This window comes from Grus americana, chromosome 7 (assembly GCF_028858705.1).
Source record: "Grus americana isolate bGruAme1 chromosome 7, bGruAme1.mat, whole genome shotgun sequence".
Taxonomy (NCBI): Eukaryota; Metazoa; Chordata; class Aves; order Gruiformes; family Gruidae; genus Grus; species Grus americana.
The window spans coordinates 31,071,315-31,096,459 of record NC_072858.1 but is presented as its reverse complement, the minus strand read 5'-3'; the positions used below and the strand labels follow the sequence as shown (position 1 = coordinate 31,096,459).

The 25,145-nt window shown below is 39.4% G+C and overlaps 1 protein-coding gene across 4 annotated transcripts in view; it reads left to right on the top strand.

Annotated features, from left to right (window-relative positions):
* Window positions 1-25,145, top strand: part of GPRIN2 (G protein regulated inducer of neurite outgrowth 2) — a 34,186-nt gene that overhangs the window by 3,876 nt on the left and 5,165 nt on the right. For 2 of the 4 annotated variants that reach the window (XM_054831228.1, XM_054831229.1), the window contains exon 2: window positions 1,761-1,845. The gene's annotated coding sequence lies outside the window, so the exon portion shown is untranslated. Of the gene's footprint in view, window positions 1-12; window positions 357-1,760; window positions 1,846-12,656; window positions 12,827-25,145 lie in introns of those variants that run through there. The other 2 variants (XM_054831230.1, XM_054831231.1) reach the window with 2 other exon arrangements.

The following is a 25,145-nucleotide window of genomic DNA, read 5'->3' as shown; positions in this document are numbered from 1 at the left end:
GGCTATGTGAGATAACTTTAAAAACTACTATTATGCTCAGAAAAAGAATATTAGTAGCTTAATTCTGAAATTTTTGGGGGGGGGCAAGGAATTAGGATTTCAGAATTTTAACAAAATGCATAAGCAGAACCATAGAAAGTCTACTTAGAAAACGGCAATTACAGCTTTTCCTGTTTGTATTTATAAATGTAATGATCTTTAATCTCTTGTGTGTGTAGCCAAATGGATCTTAACTAACAAAATTACTCGTGCATAGTTCAGAAACAAAATTATTCACTTTCACATCTTCTTGCCTGCTAATGCTTCCTTCTTTCTCAGCTGATATGACAAGAATCCATACCTATAATTTAACAATGGTTTGTATTATATATATTTGTTCTATTTGCAACTATTGCATGCATTTGCATAGTACTATTTAATCTAAAAGCCAAAGAAATGCATAGGAGTTAAACCAGTAGGATTCTAATGAAATGTCATCTGTTTCTGTGCAATCTTAGAATTCTTTTAATTGCATTTAAAATGTCCTGCTGTGGATGTAGTATGGTTAGCTTTTTCTATTAGAGTCCTCCATAAGAAAGTATTTAGATCAAATAAATACAGGACATGAGAAACACAATTATACCCTCCTTCCTAGCCCTAATTCTTTACAGGTTCCCTTTTTCATCCTGTACATTACCACACTTGAAGGAACTAAAATTGGTTAATAGAAACCAAACATATAAATACTGTTTGCCACATGTCTGAATGTGTGTGCTTCCAGCATGTGGTAGAGGAGAGCTCAGGAGCAACAGATGAAGGATGTTTCTCTGTGTCCCCTGTGTGTCTGATTATGGTCCTGATTGCTTCCAGCCAGAAGCTGGTATGATTTCCTTTATTGTTTTAAAAGCTCAGCTCTAAGTTCAAATACAAGACAACGCTGATCCGCTTCACATTACACATTCACGTACTGTAACTTCACTATTGTATCAGAGAGAATTCTGGAAATGTCCTAAGTTTGGGCATTTTAACAAGTTTTTTCATTTCAGGTATATAATATTACTTTAACAAATATGTATTCTGCACATTCCAGCTTTGACCAGGATTGATTCACTCTGCTTCTCAGTTGATGCTGTCAATATTTACTCACTTGTGTTTCTGACCTGTTGGATTTGAAAAATAATTTTGTGCTCTCAGAGAAAATTTTTCTCTGGAACAGCTGAGAGCAAGCTGCAAGTTTAATGTTTTGTGGACCTAAATACTGTACTATAAATACTCTAAGTTTCTGATGCATTTTTTGTAATGTAAAGTATAGTGTGCGTATCCAGGTCTCACTTCTTGCAGTAAAACCTTGGCCTTTAAAAGCCCACATAAAAATTCCATTTGTAACTACAGAATTGTATTTACTATACTTCAGAATAAGCACCAAGATATCCTAGTTTAGAATACAGGGTAAAGGATGCTGTATTCTCCTCAATTTAAGGATTTTTGTAGTATTAGCAACAAAAGTAAGGAGTCAGGCTCCCAAATAGTAATACATATTTCTTAAGTATGTTTGCCTTTGCGGTCTGTTTTTCTAAATCTGGTGGCACATACCTATTGTGTTTTTTTGAAAATACACGTTCTCATGAAATTGTGTAGCTCATCTGGGGAGATCCTAAACACTGTAGTTTTTACTGTGTATGTCTGACACCACTTTGCTTATAGGCAATTTCCTTGCTTCTGTGGTAGTTAGTTAGTCTTGTTTTGAATGCTGAAATGATATTATTTTTATGGTTGCTCAGGTGGAGGCTTTCTTCTTTCTTTGGCAAAGCTGAAACTGGTGCTGGAAAGGCAGATGTGGTCACTGGAAGGAGATGTGTAGAAAAGGTAAGCCTGAAAATGTGCTGTAATGTTGCTCTTAAACCCTCTGAAAAATAGAAAGACGAGTTGGAAATGGATTATAGTCTCCTAAGGAATTGATTTAAAAAGTCAGAACACTCAAGCTAAAGAATATTCTGTCACAAACCAGTTTTCTAAAACGTGTTAATTTAAAAACAGTGTCGTTACTTTGCTTATGAGACATCAACTTAAGTAATACATCTGCATCATTTATCATCTGATATTCTTATAAATTCTGCTAGAGTGGGTAAAATTGAAATGTATGTATTTTTTAAATTGGATATCTTTGTGAAATATTTGCTCAGCACCTTTTATACGTTCTGTTTACAATCAAGTTGACTGCATGTAATTCCTTAATATCAATTGTAGGAACACCTCGTGATAGAGAAATACTTAAAGAAGAAATAGCTGTAGAATCGCAAGCATTGGTAGATCATTCTAATTATAAGTAATTCTGGCGTAATTCAGTTGACAGTTTCCCTCTAATGTCTAATCACTACTGTAATTTATTAATGATCTTAAGGTTATAACAGATCCCTTTCAATGAAAGGATTTTTAATTATTTTTTTTAATCCTATTTAGCAGACCTAGAATGATCTTTAAATCCAGGCTTTTTAAGTGAAATGTATTCAAGTTCTTCTGCCTTCGCACCCACTTCCTTTGTGAATTCACTTTCTTTGTCAATTTTGACTTTCACATTGGTTGTACCTTCAGCTGGAATGGCATCTAGAAAAAGTGGACTCCCCCCCCAATTAAACTGTGACTAATTTTATTGAGGCTGGTGAATCAGTCAGGGACGTAATAGATTAGGGTCTGCAGGGAGCATTGATGGGCACCCTAGGTACAACAAACAGATTACATCACGAAGTATAATTATGAATGGCAGAAATAATGAGTACTTAGAATTTCTATAGTACCTTTCATTCCCAGGCTCCTGATTTCTGTGCCAGAATTAATTACTGGTAGTTAATCATTATAAAAGCTTTTTAAAATAATAGTTATTGTTATCCTTATTTTATAGATTGTTTAATAACTGGAGTTCCTCCAGATTCACACTTGTGTAACTGAGATAAAAATTTCTCCCACAATCTACTATTGGCCTTGGACTAACATCTAGTTCTTAGCTTTAGCAGGCTACGGATAATTGACTGTTTCAGAAAGGAAAATGTGAAAGAAAGATCTAATCTGTCATAAAATATACTTTGGATTCATTCTGGGAGCCATTTGTTAGTTTCCTTTCAAAAGAAAAGATGGGAATGGGAGAGTAAGTGCGTCCAGAAGGGAAGGAGTCTGCCAGAATTGTTTTCTCTCAACTTTGCTGTTGACAGTAGTTGCCTTTAAGCACTCTGAGTGTCTCAGCCTACTATCCAGAACAGCTCTCCCAGTAAAATTACAGGTATGAAATGGGAATAGAGACAGGGCCAACATGAACAACAGGGAAAAATCTTCAAAAGCTGCTGTGTTTGGTGCCTCTAGAAGCGCCTAGGGAGATAGACAGCAAAAGAAGAAAGGGGGATGTGTGAAGATAGCATGAACCTAGTTAAGGGGTTTGGATTCCTGCTTTGGTGTTTCATCTTAGCCCAGTAAAACCCCTGACACTGCAGCTAACCTTGATACTCTTCAGGGAGAGGCAGGCAGGATGCTTTCTGGACCTGTGCAAACCTTCACCTGAGCATATCTGTCCCATCAGATTCTTTCTAGCACAGGACTGGTCAATGGAGCCTTGGGCACCTGAAAAACTGCTACAGCTTGCACAGAGCATGCTGTGCAAGACAGATTATTTCCATACTTTGATACTCATCTTTTGTGAGGTATTTGAAGTCCCTGACAGACATGAACACACAATGCATTTGCTTTCTTTTTAGGGCCTTCTTACAAATCTTTTCAGCAGTGTTATATTGTACCTACTGATATGAAAGTATACATAGTAAAGTCCACATATATATGAGCACTTCTACAGAAGTCAGAATGTTTCTCTTTTTTTTTTTTTCACCTTTTCCTTTTGCTTCTAGTATGCTTTAACTGTTGGTGCTGTCTAATAATAAAATTTATGCAAGCTATAGCACCACCTCCTGTCCAAAGTTGGACTTTGGTGTGAATCAGTAGAGCAAACCAAAAAGTTCTCTTAAAGGTGGATTTTGTTCTTGTTGTATGAAACAGAATGCAGAAAATGTGAACTTTTATTCCTTTCAATTGACTTTTCTTTCCTGTGTTTTACAATAGGAATTTCAGACATACCAAATCTGCTTTTACTGGTACATGTTCTCATGGTTGTGGGGTTTTTGCTAGTGTAAACTGCATTAAGAAAGTTAGCAGCTGGTGCTGTTTTAAGAAAAAAAAAAAGCACAAAACATTCCTTTAAAATTACATTTATTAATAAGCTCCAAGTTCACAGATAACGTGTATGAGGCCTGTAGAGATTTTTGCAGAGAAAATTACTTGCGGAGCTCTGGCTTGCATGGCTTTAAAGCTTTTTTGGGGCAATATCTGGCTTTTTGTTCTGGTTTTGTACACCACCTAGCCTTGGTAATAGTAATCTAAACTTCATAACTTTGACAAGGCTTTGCAAAATTACTTACGTACACAAGCAAAATAAAGTGTTCACACAGCTGTAGCGATGAACAACAAATGGTGCTCTAAAGCAAGACTAGTTTTCATTTTAGGCAATATTTCTTAACTCTCTCTGCCTCTGGAACAGATAATGGATTTAGACCAGACAGAATGTAAATAAGGTATGAGTACCCTAAGACAAACGGGGAGGGATTGCTCAGCAGGCAGATGAATCTGTAGACAGGAATGCATCTTAAAATTTGGGTGAAGTGTAGGAAAGCCCAAAATCATATAAATGGCATAGCAGTTATACCATATGTAATGTAGCTCTAATTGGTACAGCCTTATGGGATGCAAACTTTTAACTGAGAGCAAAATTTGATGTTTGTTTTTGGGAACGTATATAATTGGAATGAGATACTGAACGCTGAAGAGCTGTTTGCTTTAACTTACAGTTGTTTCTGCAGGCACATGCACCTAAAACTGCTCCATGTATAGCAGCAACAAATTTACAGGTGCTGTTCTATACATATTTGTGTGTTTAAAAAAAAAACCAAAACAACAAAAAACCACCACCCAAAAGCCTGGGAAAGAATGCAGTGACATCCTGAGGGTCAAGGATGTAAGAAAAACATTTAAAAAATCCCAAGTGTAGGGAAAAAAGAATAAACTTTTTGTATAATTAAGTCCTTATTTCATCTGCAGAAGTGATTCCTTTTTCTTGGCAAAGCAGCTGGGAGACTGCCGGGCGGGTGCCATCCTTGGGCTCTCTGCTGGCTTTCCTTCGCAAACCGCCGCACAGGGCAGAGCCAAAATGTGACTGACCTTGTCTAGACCCAGCTCCTGGCTCTGCCAGAATAAACGGCTCAATATCATGACAGAATCCCCTAGGGAGACCATCCTAATATGTCAAGGGACTATGTGGAATAAGGCACCATGACTGTTCTTATACTGCTTTTGCAACAAATAATAAGGAATACCTGATCCGTTTACAGAATATTTGTCTAGTACTGATAGGTGTCAAAAATACATGACTTCTTCTAAATACAGCTAATACAATGGGATTTGGCTCCAAATACATTTAATTCCAAGTAATATCAATCGGTTTTGGCTGTGCATGAATTCTCAATACAAAGGGTTAGAAATTAAATAAAGTATAGTGTAGATAACAAATGTCACATGGGCAACATTGCAGCAGCTATGTGACCTATTCAATTGGCAGTAAAAACCAAACAAACAAAAAAACCAAACCCACAACCCCAAAACACCAAAAAAGGTTCATCTTAACTCAAATGCTTTCACAAATCTAGGTTAGAGCCTAGACAGGAAGGGCCAAAATAAGCTGATGTGGGCACGCTTCATGTAGTAATCACTAGAATTACGACTGCTGTGGCAAGAATGCTGCACGCTGTTCCTGTTGGCTCCTTACTTAAAATATATGTGAAAATGTTCTAGGAAATGCAAGAAATACGAGAAGGAAGAAAGTAAATCTTTCAAGCTAAGAAGAATTAGTGTCATTCCCACAGGTATTGTTGCCTTGCTTTACTTGGAAAGGTAATGCCTGAATGTTAGAAAGCAGTATTTTTTCCCTAGGAGCTAAGTAAACAATTTCTGTCCCTTTCCCAGCCTGGGGCTCAAATGGTACATTCTGTGGTTGGAAATGCTAACCCGAAGGACTCCTGCCTACCATTAGCCAGCTTGTTATATAACTTTGGTTGTATGTATAGAGAATTACACTGGGTTTTAGGACTTTAGTTGATACCTTTTCTTCCCCCTACCCACGTAATTTTTCCTCAAAGAGAATGAATGAGATCTCTGACAATTTATTTGCTTATTTGGCAACCAAGGGTTGGAGGATAAGACAGAGTTAAAAAAGGAGGTTTTCTTTAGATTCCTGAGACCTTTAAGTCAGTATGTCCATGAGCAGAGGTTACATAAACTAATAGATTAGAACAAGATTTAGTTGCATAAACACTGTTACTGCATTTCAATCTGTCACAGAGTCAACCCTGCAGATTATTGCAGGCAGAGCTAGCCTGGGGCTTACAGTCCATCTTGCTGGGCTGGCGCTGGATACACTTGAAATAGCATTATTCCCTTGCTGTGGGGCTGCTCTGAAATCTGTGTGTACTACTTCATAGGTCTCATTTGTACAAGCCTTATTTAATATACAGCACTGTTGCTCTTAGCTTGTGTCTAATTTGGAATGTCACCCTGGTATATTGGTTGCATAATAATTTTGTCTCTGTTTCATTTAACCAAGGGTCATGCCTCGTGAGGGCAGTCTGATATAGGCAGCCACAGTGACTAGATCCAAATCCTCTTCAAATTCCCCCAACTTTCCTGAAGCCTCTGTCCTCCGTCTCTCTTCCTTCCATCATACTCTCTCCTGGCATATCCTGGATGAGCCTCTCAGCTCATCTAAGAGAAATCTGGGAGACCAGTATAGGAAGGCTCCTGCTGCATGGGGCAGAAATGGGGATGGGTATGCTGCCCAAGCATATTGTCTAGGGAAAGGGAGGCTGGATTAGGAGTGTTGGGTGGGCTGGAGTCAATCCACAGGCCATGGGGCCAACATACAGCTACATTATGATGACTGTGGTCTAAATTGCTTGGGAATATTCCAGGTCATATGGGAAAACAAAGCCTTTCTTGGAGCTGCAGAGCTGTTTTTTCAAAGTGCATCAGGGTCAGAAATCATGCTTCTAGGCTGCAGTACTTTCCTCTTGTACAGTGTTTTCCTTGGTGCTTTCCTCAGCTTCTCCCCGATACCATTTCCTCATTTTACATCTGGCAACTGAGGCGTCAAAGTTCAAGTCTTTATTTAGATGCTTGGCTTCCATTAAGTAGAGCTAACTGTCTCTACAGCAGGCTTTGTTCACAGCACTCAGCCCTGGGTACCAGCTAAGATCTAGAAAAGATTCCGATACTTTTGTTTTTATTTGTTGTCCAAAGACCAAATAATTTTTTTGAATCACACCATTTGCAAAAGTAAACTAAAGAGGTTTAGTATATATATGAATGTGTTTTTGAAAAGAGTGCAAATCCAAATTTGCAAGAGTGTCTTGGTGGACAAGTCATGAAGGACAGAATTATCGGTGACTTCTCAAATGGTAATGTTTTGTACTGTGGTTTTTTTTCCGGGAGCAGGCCTTGGGAGCCCTGCTGGCTTATGTGGTGCTGGTTTGCCTCCTTTCCAGTTGAGAGTAGCGGAACAGATGGAAGCCCAGCAATGAAATGCAGAGCAAAGCTAAACATGTGATTAAATTCTCAAAAAGGCCAAAGCCCTTATTGCATGAAAGGCAGCTTAAAGCTACCCCAAAACTGGCTTGAAGGGTTATTTTTTGTGCGATTATTTATTGCTTTTTGGTACTGGATGTTAAGCAACTGTAGAGAACAGGGGAGACATTCTGTTGGTTGTGCATGGGAGGAAATGAGATCTGGGAAAAGGAGAAGTGAGAGCAGAGTGCCCATGTGATGGCTTAAGATGAGATTTAAGGTTTGACCTCATGAAATCTTTAGTTTATAACAAAACATGCTTGAAAGAGGGTTCTTGTTTGCATTCGCCATAATCAGCTGTTGTCCTATTCATTTGATAACCAAACAAAAAAACAGTGCTGTGTAGAGATTTGCTGTCTTTGAAATATATGAGATTGCTTGTATCAGCATGTTGACTTGCAAACTGCCAAGGCAAAATAAAGGCAAAAGAACTGATCTGCTTTGCTGAGAAAGCTGCTCTTAAATCCAAGATGAAAAAGAAAGGAGATGACACAGCTCAAAACCACCGCTTTTCACGGTACTAAAAACCCTGACAGCTTTCAAAAAGATTAACCCCACAAAGAAGAGTACTACATCTATGTTGCTCCATGAAAAAGTCATGCCAGTAGTGTTACAGCATTATTCCCAAGAAAGATGAATGTAGAGGACCTGGCAGATTTTGTAATGAGTTTATAAAATCAACAGATGAGATAAACCCACGCAAATCATCTTCCTTTTCACAGAAAAATAAAATTGCAGAATAGAGGCTTATTCATAGACCATACTTGCTACAATTGAGCTGTCTGACCAGCAGTTATCTTCTCCCAGGCAGAAGAAGCAGAAGTAATCATGCTGCTCGCATGTGTCTGACAGCTTTTCTTTTCTAAAAATAGATATACAGACCCTCCCTAACCTGGCATATCCTTAATTAGATGTATAAAAATGTAATTTTCTATTGAAAAGTCCTTAAAGAGTAAGGCTGTTACTGCTTTTTAGCAGTGGCTTTCATATGCATCGTAGTGTAACTCAGGCAATATTGATCTCTAGGGGAAGGGTTCGGTCTCAGGTTTTGTAACACAGAATGCTCATTGGATTAAATGAATAAACCACCCTTAGAATCGAGACTGGACCCCAGTCTCCTGTCTGCGTTTTGACTAATCACTAGAAAAGATTGCCATGTTCATTCTCACTTTTTCCCATAATTCTCAGTGGATTCTCAAGTTGTTAATGCCAAGCACTGTCTTACGCAGGCTAAAAATGTTCATGCACACTAGCGCAAGCAGGTTGTTCTACAGCAGTCAAGGCCAGTCCAAGCTGGTGTGGTTTTACAAACACACACACCCCCCCGCCAGGTATTCACACTTGGCCATAGCAATAGTGCTCATTTAACCCTGCAGTGTAAGGTTTTCACTGTGGAGTCTGATGAGTGCCAGAAGTGGTAGGAGAAGGGGAAGGAATGCAGAAATAACACAGGCTGGTTTACACTTTGTGGAAATGACAACAGTGGGAGGTCATGATTCGGAGGGTTATTTGGACATAGATACCCAAACGCTACTTTCTGGGTCTAGGTCTTAGTACTGGGAAGTCTGAGAATTTGAGAAGAGCTCATTTTCTTAAATAACTCCTGTACATGATAAGATGGTTTAGAGTTGCAGATATTTTTAATAAGTTAAGAATTTATGTATAAATGGCATTGCTTTCTTAAGTAGAACATTAACATGTGATAGATGGATTCTATCTGTAAATTATCTCTGAATTACAGCTGTTGCATGTTTATCTAAAATTTTAATTTGAAGTTTTTGTAATATTGCTTATCTGACACAATTGCTTTCTTTGTAAAAGTGTCTGTTAGAAGTAATTGTGCTTCTTACATCAAATAGAAGGTGATGGTCAGTTTTATGTTTTCAGACAGTCTCAGATGCATTTCACTTGCCTCAAGTGTATGTGAAAACACTTGCTATGCTACCTCCTATATTGAACTGACTGGAATTATTTTGGGTATCCGAGTATAAACAAAACCTGAAAGCCTGGCACTGCATACAGAATGCCAATTTCAGTAAGGGATTGGCAGTATCTGGAGTGGAGACCTGGCTGGTTATAGGCACAGTAAAAGTTAAGTTTGGCTATGGTGCATTAGTTATTATCTTGAAGGAGCTCTCAGACTGCACTAACATGCTGCTACTCTTCAGAAACACTCAAAAATAGTTTACAATGGAGATATCCAAGACCTGATCTAAATTGACTGTGGCAGATGACATTCAGACAAATGAGCAGTATTACCCACAAGACAGCATATTGTTCCTGGAGGGCTACATTATTGTTGTAGACTAGACCATACTCCAGAAATGCATTAAGCTAAAATCAGCCTGGTTGCAGGTGCAGTTTCACTGGCTTAAGTGGCTTTGAATCAACAGACAACAAATATCAGCCTTCCAGGGTTTGCATACAGACCCCCCCAGACAGAGATATATGAACAAATTGAAGCAGCATTTTGTGAGTCAGCTTAGAAAGGCACTTCCAGTGGGGCGCTCTCCCATCAGGGGCACTTGAACCTGCCTCCTCAGAGAGCCGCTCTGCCAGCAGCAGAGCTCGGGAGGTTCATGGCTGATGGAGGAGTTCAGCGACCACAGTCTGGGCAGGTCCAAATTGCCCCATCTGGCATGAAAAAGTTGCTACAAATGACAGCAGTCCAGGCAGTGCAAGCAAAGGCTGTAGAGTTATAAATGGGAAGGAGTGGAGGTCTTCAGTACAAGTTTTTAGGTCTCAAGGAGGAACCAAGAGATCAGAATAGTTTTCCCACCCCATACCCCCTTCTGAAAAGGGGTAGCTGGCCAAAGCATGGTTAGTGAATTTTAGGTTAGACAGAGGGCTTCTGGACCAGGACTGGGCTGTTTCTGTCTTGAATGTGGAAGCCCTGATTGCCTGGATGGAGACTGGGGTGACAAAACCTGGCCTGCGGGCCTGACAGCTCTGCCCGGTGCTGCCCTTCTTCAGCAGGCAAGCGGAGCTAACTGCCTTCCCTCGCATGATGTGACTCAAAGTCATGGGGCTGGTGGCTTGCTTTCTTCTGATTTTCAAGCACCCAAATCAGTAAACAGTAATTTTGAAATCTCTTTTCCATGGCTGTGCATAGGACTTTTAATTTCATGAAATTAAACACATTCTCACATGTTTAAACCCTGGGTGGAGTTCTTGGCTAAACTTGAAGTGTCGTGGCTAAACTGTGACATTGGGGAAATACGAATGCTAGTCAGGCTGAGCAACCCTGGCAGAACTGTTCTGCAAGTACCCTGTTGAAAAACAATGTTTCCCTTCTTCCCAAAACAAATTCGTCAACATTGTCTGGATTTAGCCTAATGTATTGGTAGGCTATTGACTTCACGGTTTCCTTTAACTGTCAATTTTGTTAAAGAAAGATACAGAATAAATTCTCCAAATTTGAATTTGAGACATCTTTACACCTTTTCTCATTAAATGTAAAATGAAAAAGCTGTATGCGAATCACATCATTATGGATGCCCAGATGTGTAACCTGTTGAGGGAAAAGTTGGTCACCAGTATCTTTCAGTAAGTGCATTTTGATGCTTTTTAATGAAAATAGTCAACCTTGCTTCACCTACCAAATCCAGGACAAGAGAGGTATGCAACTTCCTCCTGTAGAGGCTTTAAAGAAAAAGATAAATGCAGTATTATCCTCACATTGTATCCTTTGTATGTTCTTGGGACATCATTTGGGCAACTTGAGACAAGTTTGGAAGATGCATTTGGAAATCATACACCGAGCTGTTCCACAGCTGGCTACTGGCACTGGTGGAACAATGTTGGAAGAGGTACGAATGCCAAGGATGCGTCTCATCGCATCAGCCAAAGGTCTTTTGCTGGAATAAGGAAGGAAGTAAAATGCTGTAGAGTTGTCCTCTCCCTGCAGCACCATTGTAGTCCTGTAATGCTCTGGGGAGAGTCACCTGGGCATGATCCTGGGCCACAAGGAATACTGATAAGAATGCTCTGGAAGGGATGGGTTCAAGGAACTTCTGTTTCCAGCCTTGCAGGAAGGATGCACAAGGTCAGCTCAAACGGCTGACTTCAAATGCTTACTCTGCTTCGTTGTAGTAAAGTAAGTAAAATAAAGCAGCCGGAAAGCTGCTGCTGACCCGTGCATGGCTGTTAACCATTGAAATGCTTCCTGACCTGTAGCCTGAGAGAGTAATTACTCAGTGAATGTGTGTGTGGGGGGGTGTCTTAGGAACAAAGTCTGGAAGCACATAGAAAATGACTGGTTTTGCAGCCCATTTATCTCAACCCACGAGTTTTCTCACTTTTACTCTTCAGATTCTCTCCCCCATCCCACCGCGGGGGGGGAGTGAGCAAGCAGCTGTGTGGAGCTCAGTTGCTGGCTGGGGCAAAACCATGACACGTGTCCATGGCAAACTTGGTAATTATCTGTAGCATACTGCTTTTTCCATTTCTCTCTACTCAGCTCACTCTTTTCAATCCATTGGGCATCCTTGTTCCCAGTCTCCGCCTATACAGCTGGTGCATTCTGGGATTTGGGTTTGTTTTGTTGTGGGGTTTTTTTGATCGCTTCGGATTACCAGAAGCAATGGGTGTTTCCTACTGGTGATTTCACATTTACATGAGGGTAGAAATTGAGCATATCCAGGGCCGATGCGCCCTGTATACCATTTATAATTTTCCTTTTCCCCTTATTTCTATTCTTCCCCCTCTGCTCCTCCTCTTCCTGCCCCTCTTTGCCTCCCCTCCCTGTGCTTCCCTGGCAGCATTGCCGGCTCTGCACAGGCCCAGTTTCTCTAATCAGATGAAGCTGCAGGATTATCTCTCTCCCTCCCTCCCTCCCAGGCTCCATTTTATTTCCTCTCCAGCCAAGGGGGGAGGCAGGAAGGGGCGTTACGTCTAGGCAGAGGAAACCCCATTTCCCAGGCTCCTGCCTTTGATGCTCTCTAACAATCCCTCCTCCTTCCCCTTATCATATGCTCACCTTAGTGTCAACAGCATCAGGCGGATCAAGGAGCCCAGTTTCTGAAGGAAATCTGAACTCTCTTGGCTTTTGTTCTTCTCAGATTTCTGAGCATCTATTTTAAATACCCTCCAAGTAACTTGGACAGGGAAGCTGGATGTGCAATCTCTGAGTAGGGGGAAGGTAAGGACTACTGGAGTCATGCATTGCCCGTTCTCTTGTCTCCTGTAAGGACACAGAATCCTCTGTTTTGCCAGCAGGTCTTTGAGAGTAACAAAGCAGATGAGGGGAAGGGAGAGGAGCTGCACAGAGACAGACCCAGGCTTCTGTAAGTGCTGTGTTGGCAGCAGGGGGTTGATAGCTGGACTGAAAAGACCAGGAAATAGTTTTCTGTTTTACTGAAATGATGGGAACTGTGGCTCTGAGCTTTAATTGAATTTAATGTAGTTCTGCAGAAGGTGGGGTTTTTTGTGCTGGTGTCTTTCACTTAGATGTGAATGTTTCTGTCTTTCAGCAAGTGTTTCTAGAATATACTTGTCACTGTTTCTTTGGGGGAGAAAAACCTCCATAATCCCATTCATCTTATTCCTTTGCACATCGGCAAGTTTATGAAGATGCTTTTTTATCTTTTGTGTGTATGTTGGCGTTTTGACACTAAAAAAAAAGAGAGTAAATGGTATTGCTGTAAATTGTTACCTTTTAGTACTAATCTGCCAGAGAATGGTTTCCCTTGTTTTTTCCACCATGTATGCCACATGTGTTTGAAATTCCTAAGAAGTTAATATCCAATACTAGAAAAACACTGAGGAATATTTAAGTGCCTTCTGCATATCATCTGTTTTACACCCTTCTTTTCTAGATAAATGATCAATCACTATTTAGAATGACCAATAAAATTTTCTCTTAAACTGAAATATGTCTTTTCTGAAGTCAAAGATTTGATTTAGTTTGACTTTTTATTGTCACTAGAGTAAATGTTTTAAATAAAAAACCATACTACAAGAGTGTTTTGTGCATATGTTGTAGTTTATAACCTCCTATGATTAAAAGTAAGACTTTGTGCTGATGTACTTCTGGTTTTAGGGGAAGGAGTTTAAAAGGGAGGGGAAGAGCAAGCAGTCATTTCTGTTTAGAGAACTCTAAGCGTGAAAGGTGGCTGGAAAGATAACCATTGGATAAATATATTTTGTAAGATGTAGAGCTCATGCAAAAATAAGATGGACCGTATAAAGATCAAAAACTACCTCTTTTCCAGTGACTCATGCTTCAAAGCAATCATCTGATACAAAAATATTGATTTCCTTGAACCAAGATGCTGATTAAAGCTTGCAAGCAATTGTTTGCATGTTTAAGGTTCAGCGTATGTCTGAATGTTTGCAGGACTTAGATTGCAGTAAGATCCGAGTTCAAAGACCTCTGCATGGAGTCTTTGCGGAAAAGAATTAGGTTTGGGGAAGGTTTCATTTATGAGAGTGGATTAGATGAGAGTGTCGTGTTTTCATGTTGTGGCTCAGTGACTCTGTAAAACACTCTTCTCTGATCATAGGGTTTTGTTGATTTTTTTTTTTACCATCCAGACATTTTATCTTAGCTGTACTCTAGAGAGAGCTGCAGTTAGTTTAGTTTATCTGACAATCATCTAGGGCTGCATAAACAACAAAAGCAGTAAACTGCATATAGCCTTGTGATGTCTGAGCTGGTTTATAATACCAAATGTGATAATTCCCCATTAGATAACCATACCAAATCCACGTTTTTCCTTCCATAGTAAACTGTACATATTCAAAATATGCTTGAAAATAAGAGTGTATGAGGGAGGGTAGAACAGACAAAAATTGTTATTGATAGTCATTATACTTCTGAAGTTTAATTTTCTTTCTATTAAGGGCAATGGGTAAATTGGAGGTAGCTTTAAAACACCCCAGATGAGTATTTGCTGTACCAGCGATACGATATAATGTTACACCTGTCTGCAGGCTGGTTGGTTCTGTGCAGAACAGCAGCAAAATCCTCTTCCTTCTTCAGCAACTCTTGTGGAGATTAAAGAGGCTGAATTCTCCATTCCTTTCCCCTATAGTTAATGTTTTAAAATGAGGATGGAGTGTACTTCACTGGTCCCTTGTATTTGGATATGGCAAGTGGTTATACAATTTGCAGGAGAATGCAGCCTGGGAAAGACACTTTCAAAGGCTCAGGAACCTGATAGAGCATTGTTAATGGTATTCGTTTTCTGTGTTCTATAAGTATTTTTCAATGAATCAGAAAAAATAAAAATCCTATATTTGTTATCAAATGCCAGTAGTTTTATTGTCGCAAGTGACCCTCAAGTCATTGGACAATTCTCTTACTTCCTAAAAGAAACAAAAGTTTTTGTCTTTGGCAGATGTACGTGACGTTTTCTTGCTTGTAGTCCCAACCATTCTGGCCCAAGAACAGCACTATAGCATGAATCTCAGGCTGCAAATGATCTTATAGCTTAACTCTTACTCAGTGTGAATTTAATACAAAACAGAGAAAGGAGCAAGAGTATTTCTCCATCTGCAGAATATTTGCTAATTAAGCTTTAGCAAGGGCACACCTGAGTGCAAATGAAGATTAATGGGATTGAGCAGCTGTAAGACCTTCATTTGACTTGGAGAGCTTTACTGTAGTCAACAGTGTGTGAGACTGACAGAACCCAGTTTGTCTGAGCTGAATTGAAAGATCTGACTTCCTTTCCAGCTCAAACTAAGCAAACCTGACATGGAAATTGGAGAGATGATGAATATGCAAAGCCACCCTAACTCTTCTAAATTGGATTTTTTTTTTAGACTGAAAATTACTTTACTGCTTTCTGCAAAGAATCTGCTGGGCAAGTTCAGTGTTTATGACTGAACAGGGTGGATAAGTATGTCGTGTTGTCAAGGAAAAAATACATCTTACTTTAGCATTTTTATTTGGTTCTGAGTGGTCTCTAAACTGTGGAAGGGGTGGAGTGCTCTTGCTGATTTAGTAACAAGAAGGGTGCTAACAGATCAGAAAGAAACTTTTGGAGTTCATTGCCTCCTTCATATGGATCACCTTGTCTGTAGAATACAGGGATCACTTTTGTGGTTCCTTTCAAAAGTCATTCCTGTATTACCTCATTTCCACTAATTCCACTAATCAATTAAACAGAGTTTAATATTGCAAAATGGTTGCACATTCCAGCTTCTTTTGAAGCTCAGGATGAGAAGCTATATGAAAACTTCTCATTGGCAATGACAGATAAAAGCACAAGATTATGAAAACAATAAAAAAAGAGATAATTGAGTCATTCGGTTTGGAAGGGACCTTGGGAACTCATCTGTTCCAACCTCCTGCTCAAAGCAGAGGCGGCTCTGAGGTCAGATCAGATTTCTGAGGGTTTTGTCCACTTGGGCCTTAAATACGGTCAAACCAATGTTTGAAAAGCAAACAATTCCTGTAGCAGAGACTTAATTCTTTATAATCAGTATCTTGCATCTGCTGTTAACTGCTAGCAACTTAAAGAGTTGTCCTCTAGCTGTTCATGTCATACAGGTGGGATCTTCCTCTACCCTGGTGATGACAGGAACCTGCATTGGCTTGTAGCTCCTGAGTTGTTATGAATTTATACCTCAATATTTTGTGTTTCTGACATTATTAAATGTTAATAAAGGAAGTAGAGACTTCTGCAGCTCATTTTGTAGTTGAGACTAACCAAGAAGAGGGGAAACTTGCTTGTGTACATAAAGCAGGGTGTAAACATAAGTTCTTGAGGAAGTTCTTCACATACTTTGACAAAACATTTGCAAGCTTTAGTCTGCTGCTTTACTGTGTCTTGTTTTTTCTCTCCTTAAGGTCTCTGGTTTCAAACAAGCTTTGGATAGCATCTTGTGAGCATGGGGTTTTCTCTAGCCAAGCTCTAATGTTTTTCTTCTCTCAGTCCTGAGAGGGTAGAGAGATGCTCTCTTTCATCCCTTTCAGATTTTTTCTGAAAACTATTTTTGCCCACATATTGTTGTGAAAACTAATAGTTGCCCACATGGGTCTGATTAGACCACAGAGTAACTGGGACAGTTGCTTTTTTGAGACACACCCACCCACTTTGCCATAATAACTGTTATTTGACAAAATATCAAGTTCGTAAAAGGAAACTTGTTCTTCCTTGTTCCTCCCATATTCTTTGTTTATGTAGTTTCAAAGCTAGCTTACACTACAGGCAGGCAATGGGAAGTTTGAGCAATGCTATGAAACACGATTAGATAGTATTTTTAGTCCTTTTCAATACTCACTTGACTATATGTGTGTAGTGCCACTTATCCCTCTGAATGGAGATTGCCAGTTCTTTTCCAGCTTAAAGATATATAAAAGGCAGCTTGCAGTGTGAACCAGAGACTTAAATTTGTCACAGAATCTCTCTGTCAGAGAGATTTTTCAAGAAAAGTTCATCACAGTAAATAAAAGCTTGTAAGTGAATGCAGCACTGCAAGATGTGGTCTGCAGTTATGACGGCTCTGCTTATAAAGGTATAATGAATCTACTTATAATAAAGTCATTCCTACTTAATGTACCATGCATTTATAATATATATTATAATATGATACACAATATATACATATGAGAAATTCTGTTATTACTGGTTTAAGGTATTTGGAATCCTTAAGATTACTAATCCTCACCTGATGCTGGGAAGTTGAAGGAGGGGGTGCTTTAAACACATGCTTCTAAGGCATGGATAGTGTCTGAACTTCAGCAGTAACATGAGTTTTCTGCAAGTTCAACAAGAACTTCATGTAGAGATGCTCTATTTATTCCTTTCAAACCAAATATTACAAAAGAAGGGCCAGAGTACGTTCTTCTCAATGTCTTACATTTAATATCTTTCATTCTGGGATTTCAGAGTGCTTTGCAATCATGAATTAAGCTTTTAAATACCTACATCAGGGCTTCTGTATCTAATCCCTGAGTCACAGATGAGTAAACTGAGTCACAAAGTGAATGACTTGCTCAAGGTCATACAGTATGTCAGTGAGCACAGACAGAATTAGAAGGGAATTGTTTCCTCTAATTACTGAGCAATTGTTTTTTTATAATGTAGAAGTCAGTCTTTTGTCAGTCTATAATCTAGAAGTCAGTCTTCTCCCTACCACTGCTGAGAGCAACTTCTGGAGGTAGATGGACTGCCTTTTTTGAATCTTTCTTTTCTCCAATGTTTTGTATACAGTTCATAAACACTGTTATTTAAATCAAGAATTAAAGGGGGTTTTGTAGCCCTTGTTTAGTGTTCAATCACAGGGAAAAATAAGGGAACAAGAAATGAGGGTAAACTGCTAGGTCTTGCTAGAGAAGTTGCCAGGTTATTTTAGGCAGGAAAGAGATTAAACTATTGCATGTAGAAGAATGAACCATGTTTGAAAGATGCCCCACCAAAACAATCAATCTGTAAATATTGTCTTCCTTTATCCTAACAGAGATGTTTGGAGACCTTCAGGTTACTGTTACTTTTGTTTATGTCACCATGTTTGATGCCACTATAGGAATTGCCATCCTTCTATTAAGGATGATATGTGAACATGGAAGCTGCTGTACTTGGAGCTATATCTAGTCAGTATTTTTAAGACAGATTTGAGCTTGCTTTGTCTGCTGTTGTAACCAGCGATAAAGCTGTGATCGCTACCGTCATAACACTGCACCCGAGTGAGTTTTTCTAGGAAGCTGGGCGTGTTAGATGGAGGCTGAGCTCTGCGCTTTGACCACCTCCTTCCAGCCAGCACAGAGCACACACATACTAGCTGTCCATCAACTCGGACAGATTGTGTGACAGAGCGTTAGGTGTCAGATGCACGTTGTTCACTTGTGAGGGTGGAGTATCTCATTGCCCTCATATTCAAAAGTAACTAACTACAGTGCTGAACCCTGAAGTTAAAGCCAGGATGCCCATAAGGCAGGATGGCTAAGCCAAGCTGAGTACATCTCTTCCCTCTAACTGTTGCTGTTAAGCTTTCAAGCAAACAGCAAAGACGATTTGAATATTTTCTTCTAAGACACATGAATTTGCAAGTGGATGTTTTAATCACTTACCTAGTTTGGGTGGAGTTTTAGATGTGCAGATTGCTGGTCTCTTGTAAGCAGATTGCATTAATATGTAGCTGTACTGCCCCTGCTGTAAGATTGGAAGCAGGCCATAACCGGGTTTTTTGTTTTCTGTACGATTAAGTTTGTGATGCTTCACAGGTAACTGTGATTCAGCCAGTTTGCAGACTTGGGCCTCTGATAGGTAGAAGCTTGCTGAGCAAGCTATGGCCATGTGTTTCTTACACAGTTCTGGATCAATGGGTCTGCTTTGGGGATAGTCTGTTCAGGACAGAAAAGTGGACCCAAACAGGGAGCTCTGAGGAGGCTGAGTTGTTTAGTACCTGACTGACCCTGTCCCCTCCAAATTGGTACATGTGATGGATTAGGATTTGATTGTCTGCTGTGAAGAGGAAATAGTTCACTAGTGTCTGTATCTCTGAAATAAATCCAAATGTAGATAGGTTACTGCAAATTTTGTTCGTTAAAGATTAATTTCTAAAGAAATTATGAAATGTTTTTCTCACAGGACTTCTGTACTGCCAGTGGATATCAGTAGCCAGCAATTCTTAACAGCGTAAACCTGGCAGCTGAATTAGCAGTTTCATTTTGCATAATTCTGTTCTACTTAAACCAGAAAGGCAATTATATTAATGTACCACTTCTGTAGGCACACACTGTTCAGTGTAAGCATGATTCTAGGTCAGTGTTGCCTGCTGTTGTGATATTTGATGTTTGGTTTTTTTAAAGCCCCAGCTGCCAAAAGCTGACTGTATCAGCATATTTCATTTTTCATTAAAAAGTTTTAGGTCTTCTGACTGAAAAGACAAACTTTAAAGTGAGCTGTCAAATACTACCAGTGACCATCAAATATGACTGCACAGTATCTCATATTTTAGCTGTCGGGTATATCGTAGGGCAGCTTGTATACTGAGGTAGGTCTATGTGCACATGGAGACATAGTAGGAGTGATATTTTGCTTATAAATTTCTTCTAAAAAAGATCAAAATCTTAAGAGTACTTTAAAGTTGTTTCTGGTACAGATGATTAAATAAAGAAGGGTGGTGAAGAGGATGCATAGTTGCACAGTGCATCATGTGGCGGTGTCAGGACCACATTCCAATACATGCCTGCCTTGTGATAGAGTGCACCCCTCTGGTTTCCCAATAATTTATTTACAGCCCCATGTAAATTCTCCTTTCTGGGAATTCAATTAAAATTGTCACTAAAATAGCCTCCTTTGGTTCATCCTTCTCAGGCTGTTCTCTCATGGCACTCTCATTTTAGCCTTTTTCATTTTAGAATTTAGAGTTCCCAGCTCTTCTTTCCTGGCTCAGACACTACCAGGGCTGTGAGCTGCCCCTGCTGTTTCTTAAAAGCAAATGCACATCCTCTTGGCATGACTTTTCTTACACTGTTGGGATAATTGTGGACACAATAGTCTTGAGGTGAATGTATCTGCAAATGCTTGACTCTATTCACTATCTGACATGGCAACTGTTTTATTCTTCACTGGTGAGGTCATTGGTCATCAGGCTATTCATGCTAACTTCAGTGTTTGGGAGAAGAGATCTCTGCTTGGGTCCTAAGTAAGGAAATAGCTGAGGTTCATTAATACTCAGTAAAAAGGGCACTCTCTTTTTCATCTTGTTGCCAATCAGTGCAGAGAGTTATCTGTCCAGCATGCTCAGATTCAGTTGGGGAAATGACAAAGTCAGGGCTGGAAATATCAAGCCAAGCCTGACAGCCAAAGTGATAATTAACAGAAATTAAAGAAAAGCTGTGACTAGTCAGCTTATATGTACGTAAAACATACACAATCTATGCTTTTGCTGTGCTGAGTACTGAGTGTCATAACTCTTCTGGTGTTTTGTAGCCTGTCAAATGTACTTTTCTTCCTACAAGTGAATTACGGTCCCGGGGACATGCACCACAGTCACCGGTGCTTCCCGTGGTGCAGAACTGAAAAGTAATCTCATTCATTCACGTACACACTATGCACTTGTCTGTTGTGTGCATCTGAGGGTATTTGTAGATGCCCAGACCAGTACTGTCTGATACTTGGAAACATTATAAGATGACCCAAAATATTTACAAGAGGGCATTAGCAGATTGAACTGAACAAGGCATTGTTAATTTATAATGCTATTCCAAAATGGAAAGCCTAAAGGAAGATGATGGATTTAAAGGTTAAGTAATTGGGGTCTCAACCTGATTCTGTATTAATCTAGTTGCATTGATATAGTTGTATTTACAGAATTTAGAGAAAGTCCTTGAAGTTCCCTGATGAGTTATACCTTTTCCCTTATTTTAAATCCTCTATTTCTTCCTTTCCCTTACACTTCACAAAATAAAATAACAATTAAAACAAAAACCTAATCCCAGACACTTGAATCTCTAAGCTTTTTACCATGGCTAATCCTGTTTTGTCAATGCCTTTCAAGTGATTTGACACCCCCCTGCCCAACAGTAGATATTAGTGATTACTGTTAATGGACTGCTACTTTCAGGGGACTGTAGTTAGAGAGAGGCCGTCAGGTCTCATAATACTAGCATGTCAATCTCTGTGTAAGTGCAAAACAGATCTTTCTTACCTTGTGCAAGTTACTGGTAATTCTCAATGTAGGCAAGCAGGGCCAAAAAAATTTAGACGTGACCATACTTGATTTTTTTAATTTTGGTGGTATGAGTCTCTTCAAAGTGAATACAGCTCTAAAAGAAATTAGTGTCATGTTAGAAGATGCTCTTTTTGTCATTTTACTATGGTAAACATCTACCTTAGAAGTTCAGTTGTAGACGCCAACAAGGAAGACACATTGCTTAAAATACCAGGCCTGAAGAGAACACAGTGTGAATATCCTGCAATGCTTCTGGTACCGAAGTTAACTTTGGCTGTTTAGGCATAAATTTAGTTATTTCTGTGTGTGCTGTCTTGTGTTCCAGGCAGGTGTCAGCAGTGTTTATGGCTAAGTGACAGCTGCCCCTTAGGTTGTAATTAAAGTTCTGTCATTTTAGCCATAAACTGCTCTTGCCTTTTCAAATTCATAATCAAGGTGTCTGTAATAAGATTAAATAGTTAAGAACCTACATATAGCAGCCTTCTATTCAAGCCAATCTCATAATTAAAATCACGCTATTCTCCTTGTATAAAACATACATGCATTTGTCTTGGAGTTTGGTGCTATTGCGGAAATTCTGTGCTTGTCTTAGGAAGCTGATTATTGCAGCGGGGCCAGAATGATGCAAATAAAGGAGCAAATTTTGGGCAAAGACCTTGCAACCTCCTAACGTCGCATGTCTTGTAGCGCTCACCCTGGAGGGTCCTGGTCAGTACCTGAAACTAAGAGTCATCATCCAAAAATTTTGATATGGATCAAGTCACCTAGCTCTTCCATATTCCACATTTGCATATTAATGCTCTCACCTCTGAAACTGGCTCTGATTTTTATCACTTATTTTACAGTCAGATGCTGGTTTTGAAAGCACAAAATGAAATGTATGACAAAATTTATTTTTTTCTGATTGCATGATCAGCAAAGTGAAGAAGGGTGAAACAGCCTGCATTCACTATTACAAGTCCTGTTGATTTGTGGGTTGACCATCACAGTTATATAAAGCAAAAATAAACCGTGGAAAACTTAGAGGAATAAGTGTCTGGTATTGCATGTATTTTTCTAGTAAACAGTATTAAATTTAAAATTAAATTCCTCTTTGTCTCTTCCCAATTCTGCAACTAACTTGTATTGTTTGATTTATTAGGCAATTCATACTGCATCACAATATGTTCAGCTACTGTATGTCACAGTTTAACCCAGCAAGCAGCTAAAACAACCACACAGCTGTTCACTGTCTTCTCCCCTCCCAGTGGGATGGGGGAGAGAATTAAAAAAAAAAAAAAAGTAAAACCCATGGGTTGAGATAAAGACAGTTTAATAGGACAGACAAGGAAGATAATAATAATAGAATATACAAAACAAGTGATGCACAGCACAATTGCTCACCACCCAGAGCCGATGCTCAGTTTGTTCCTGAGCTTTGCTGCCTCCTGGCCAACTCCCCCAGTTATATACGGAGCATGACGTCATATGGTATGGAATATCCCTTTGGCCAGTCTGGGTCAGCTGTCCTGGCTGTGTCCCCTCCCAGCTTCTTGGGTGCCGCCCCCCCCCCCCCCCTCTTCTTGCTGGCAGGCCAGTATGAGAAGCTGAAAAGTCCTTGACTGCTTGGCAGCAACTAAAATACTGTTGTGTTATCAACATTATTCTCATCCTAAATCCAAAACACAGCACTAACCCGCTGCTAGGAAGAAAATTAACTCTATCCCAACTGAAACCAGGACACTGTAGTAACAGAGTACTTGCACAAGAGCACAGTCAGTGTGGTACAACTTGCTAAGTTGTGCAGATTTTTGCTCAAGACAATACTCAAAAAAATCCTTTCCTCGGGTAAAGGATCCAACAGCTGAGTTACTTTTATGACATTTTTGTAGTTTCTTTCTTTGCTTGTTGGAGGAAATGCATGCGTGGCTGGATTTCTTTTGTTATTAACACATCCTCTTATGTTAATATCCCATGTTACTATCCTCATTATGAAAACTGATTTGTTTTGTGGATGTCTTGTTTATCATATCGCTCTTGTGAAACCTGCCAGTGCAGGGGAGAAAGTAATCACTAGCAAATACATAATGCAGAAGCTAAATACTGAAATATTACATGATATCATATATTACATGAAATCTTGCTTTACATATTGACGTGATAGTAAGGAATTATTCCACTTTATATGCACTTGTGTTTGTTATCAAAATTGTAATTAAAAGTAGAGGCACAGAATACAGAAATACTGAAGAATTTTGGAATCATAGTTATTTTACCAATGAATGTCTTTCAGTTGATAACATACATGATATTTAATATTCTGAGACTAAATTTACTAGTGCATTAAATAGGTCGCAACTTTAATCATAAGTCATAACAAAATACACATTCGTTGCTTTAAAGTAGTTCAGTGGAATTAGTGAAAGCAGCCTAGATCCCCTCATAAGCTATCTGAAGCTAAGCCAAAAATAGTGGATGTTAATTCCATTTCTATCCTAATCCTTTCTCTGCTTGTCTAACAATTTTCTATATATTCATAGTGGGATATCTGCCTCAAAGTTCATGCTTTCTTGTTTGTGTATTCAGGTGCAGATTTCCTTTGAATTTCAAAACAAAAATCTCTCAGATCGACTCAGAATCTATCATAGGTATTTTTGAATAAAAATACTTTCCTATAGATTATATATATACTTTTTAAAAAGCAAAATTAAGCAAAGCAGTCTTTTCCACCCAGCATTCACAAAAAAAAGTTGTTTCGGGTCCCTACGTACCCGCTAAGTCAGCCGTATTTATATCGATGTTTCGCACAGGTAATCCATTCCCAATTAGCTGATTCACAAAATACAATGACATTGCATGACTGTGAAATTAGAGAGGTTCCATGTTTTGGTTTGGGGTTTTTTTTTGGTTGTTGTTTTAAAAAGTTTGTCACAGCATTTTCGGTACCTGCTGCCAATGCCTCCCTGGTATATGTGTTGGTATGGCCGTCCAGACACTTCTGCCATTACCAAAGTCTTGGAAAGAAGGGCACCGCATGTGCAGGTTTGCTCTGGGTTTATGCCATTAGTAAGTTTGTGTTTCTGCAGCAGGGAGTGGTCTTCTGTTTCCTCCCTGTGCTGATGTTAGTGATCGGTGTGGCTGGATTGATGATTTGATGTAGTGAGAGCTAAGCCAGTTTAAAAAAAAAAAAAAAAAAGAAGAAAATCAGGGTCAGCAAGCTGATGTAGTTTGTGGGACACCTGCATGCTCACTTCTGTCTCTGTGAAATGCTGTGGCAACATTTGGCTGCAGAAGAGGTGAGGAAAGGCCGGGTCTCTCAAGCATTGATTTGTTTTGCAGCCATCACCCTCCATGCAGAGCTCCACTTGCGCAGCTCTGGCTCAGGGCCCTGCCTCTGCCAGGGGGCAAAATGTGCTGGTTGTGTAAGAGCTCAAAGGTCTTTCCAGAGTGGGAAAAAGGAGCAGGCAATGGAGAGGGGAAGCAATTGGCGGCCTATAAATGGGAAAGTGTTCAGGCTGTCTGGGAAAATGTAACTTTGGATTTCAACAGGCTAGGAAAGTGCATTATTCTAAAGAAAGCTGATTCATCGTGTTTGAATGGGGCTTTGTTTTCTTTTTTACCTTTTTTTTCCCCATCTTTAACCATGTCCTAAAGTATCAAGTGAGATGCTGTTTTACTGAACTGGTGATTGTTCCCCTTGGTTTTTAAGGTCCAAAAGTCATAGGATAATTGTTAGAATTGTGCTAGCATGGAACACTGGTCTATCTGAGCAGAGATGTTCAAATGCTGTTGGTAGTTGCTGGTTATAATGTTATATGTGTTTCTGTACATATGTAATATATGTAGCATTG